This window comes from Trichomycterus rosablanca, chromosome 1, assembly GCF_030014385.1.
Source record: "Trichomycterus rosablanca isolate fTriRos1 chromosome 1, fTriRos1.hap1, whole genome shotgun sequence".
Lineage (NCBI taxonomy): Eukaryota > Metazoa > Chordata > Actinopteri > Siluriformes > Trichomycteridae > Trichomycterus > Trichomycterus rosablanca.
Window position 1 is genome coordinate 86606372 of NC_085988.1, and position 3592 is coordinate 86609963.

The following is a 3592-nucleotide window of genomic DNA, read 5'->3' on the forward strand; positions in this document are numbered from 1 at the left end:
TCCACTCTGTACCCACTCTGTACCCACTCTGTATCACTCTGTATCACTCTGTATCACTCCGTACCCACTCTGTATCACTCTGTATCCACTCCGTACCCACGCTGTACCCTCTCTGTACCCACTCTGTACCACTCTGTATCACTCCGTACCCACTCTGTATCACTCTGTATCCACTCCGTACCCACGCTGTACCCTCTCTGTACCCACTCTGTACCCACTCTGTACCTGATGCGATCACCTCCACTATCTCAGAGAGACTGAATGAGATGTTTCTCCTCTCTGTCTCACCCCCTTCAGAGAGAGAGAAACAGCCACCAATCACACTCACTGTTTCCTTATTAGAAAGAGGAGAGGAAACTATCAGACGCAGTCAACCAATCAGAGGAGCCCATTCTGACTTTCTCCATACTGATGAAAAGAGCGTCGCTGCTCTCTTCACCACATCACTCACTTACACACACTCACACACACACACACACACACACAGGTGCTTACACACACACACACACACATAGGCGCTCACACACAGGTGCTTACACACACACAGGTGCTTACACACACACACACACACATAGGCGCTCACACACAGGTGTGTGTGTGTGTGTGTGCATGCAGAGGGGAGAAGGGAGGGGGAGAAGAAACTAGTGTTAGGGGAATCATTACTGAATCAGTTACTGAATCAACAGTGAATCATTATTGAATCATTACTAAATAACAAGTGAATCAATCATATGAAGCATCTGAATGATTCAGAATCACACAGCATTATTATTATTATTATATTATTATTATAGTACATTATTATTATTATTATTATTATTATTGCTGATAATTCACATCTACATGTACTAATCACATTCAGAAAAACACTCACACACACACCATGTGACCAGGTGAAGAGGGTTTGATTCTTTACATGCTGCTGAATTAAAATGGTGGTGTTAGGAGTCACAGTTATGCTCACTACTCTTTACATTTACATTTTTTTTTCATTTTACTCTTCTGGCTCTACTGGTGTTTTGGCGACTTCTGGTGGTGCTTTATGCATATGTACCAGCTTAATTGACTCTGCAGCCCAGCCAATAGATCTCTCCCTAGGATAATTAGGCACACCTGCTTCCTATCTATTCCTCATCAGTCAAAAACCCCCAGTTTATCTCAGTCTCCACCAGATCGTCTATTGATGTCAGTGTGAACTGCTCAGCTCTCCTGGTTACTTTTTTTTTTTTTTTTTTAAATAACTTTTGACTATTGAACTTTGTGCTTTTTCCCTGGATTCCATGCTTCCAGCGTTCCTGACCCCAGCCTCGTTTCCTCCTGGTTCCTGGGTTTCTCGCCTCCTTCCAGCGTTCCTGCTAGTTCACCCCGTCTTCACCCCAGCCTTCACCTCCACTCCAGCCAGTGCTGCTTCTCCCAAGCTCCTCCTGCCTCCCTCCAAAGCTTCTGGTTCTGGTGTTGCTTTTCCCAAGCTCCTCCTGCCTCCTTCCCAGCCTTCTGGTCCCCAGCCGGCAGTACCACCTGCCATGATCCCTGCCTCCCGGTTCCCTCGTTGACCGTTCCTGTGCTCCTGCCCTGGCGTATTTTTCCTCCTGTATTTTCAATAAATTTAACTAACTAATCTCTGTGTGTGTGGTGTGGTGTTTGCCTGGTGGTTCCTCCAAAAATATTTTATTGGCTCTGCCGATCGTAACAGGTGGAAGTAAAAACTAACTTTACCAGATTAAGTCCAACTGCTGATTTAATACGAATCTAAACTTGTGGTTAACTCAGTGAGACCAGTGCACTAAACCTGACCAGGTACTATGAGTACAGAGCCAGTGATGGCTCAGTGGTTAAGGTACTGGACTAGTAAACAGAAGGTTGCTGTTCAAGCCCTGCCACGACATGAACTCAACCATTCACCTCACCATTCACTAACCCCCTCCCCTCCGTTGGCTGCACGTATTATGCATGTATTAGGGTAAGCCAAAAAGGAAATTTACATTTTCAGCATTTAGTAGACGCCTTTATCCAAAGCGACTTACAGTACAGTTACAGTATACAATCTGAGCAATTGAGTGTTAAGGGCCTTGCTCAAGGGCCCAACAGCAACAACCTGGCAGTGGTTAGGCTTGAACCAGCGACCTTTTGATTACTAGTCCAGTACCCTAACCACTAGGCTACGGAAATATATAGCATATATAAGAATTTGCTTTGGTGTCATATATATATATATTAGGGCTGTCAAACGATTAAAATTTTTAATCGCGATTAATCTCAGAATTTCATATAGTTAATCGCGATTAATCGCGATTAATCGCATTAAAAAAAATCTGTGTAAATGTTATAGAAAACAAGGATTTTTAAGTGAAATGTTACAATTAAAATGGTGAACACATTTTATGCTAAATGTACTGATGTTAAAAACTGCTGGGACAAGAGAAAACTGTAAGGGAGTTTTATTCACTCACATACTAGGCAGTAAATGTCAGATTGTAGGTTAGAATTTCTCCATCAGCAAACATTGTAGATCAGCGGTGCTTTAGGTGGGATAAGGCGTAGTTATTGTAACAGACTTGTCTGTGGTTGTATCGTGACGATGGTTTGATGGACGTTTCTACACGAAGTGAGTGTGTTTTGACCCTTTGGGGCTTCCATAGTTCATGAACTAACGTGCTCGACTCAGCTTTCCGGTATTCGGTACAGAAGAAGAAGTTAATTAAGTGTAATAAAGTGTTCTGCTCCCGACAACTTGTGAATATAGCGTGTATTTATTTCTTTATTAAGCAAGTACTGTTAGGATCCGCCAGCACTTACCTTTTATTTTCAGGGTTTCCCAGCGTTTTGTTTTTATTCCGGTTTGTATTTTGTTTTTCTCCGTTTTCTTTAGTTTCCCCGATCGCTTTTGTTCTTGGTGGTGGTTTGCGTTTGTTTTCCCGTTTTGCTCCCTTCTCCCCCTAGCGGCCTGGAGCGGTACTGTTTTCGGAGGTTGCTGCGGTTCCAGCCAATAGATCGCTGGAGGGCGGACCCCTCACACACCTGCGCCTCATTCCCCATCTCATCAACTCCTGCATTTAAACGCCGGCTTTTCTCTCACTCGTCGCCAGATTGTCTGCTTGCCATACGGTACACAGACGGCCGTTCGTTGTGTCCTTAAACCGTGAGTCTTCTTCTTGTACCTTCTCCTCGTTAACGTATTTTGTTTTTCATCGCCTCCTAGACCTTCCCCCCGTTCCTGCGTTCCTGCCGTTCCTGGTTCTCCTGTATTCCTGCCGTTCTTGGTTCTCCTGCGTTCCTGCCATTCCTGGTTCTCCTGCCATTCCTGGTCATCCTGCATTCCGGTTCATCACTCCTGGTCATCAGTCCGCCCTGCAGTTCCCCGGCGCTTCCAGTACCGCTCCTGCCGCTCCCCTCTCGTTTTCTGTTATCTTTTTGGTTGTTTGTTTTGGTCGTTTATTTATTATTTGTTTAAATAAATATCGTATTATCACTTCTGGGTTTTGTTGTTTGTGCACTCGCCTTTGGGTTCCCCCCTAGTCCTTGGTGGGTTATTAACTAACCCTAACAGTACAATCTGGCCACCATGGAACCCACGGGTGCACAAACGGTTGAG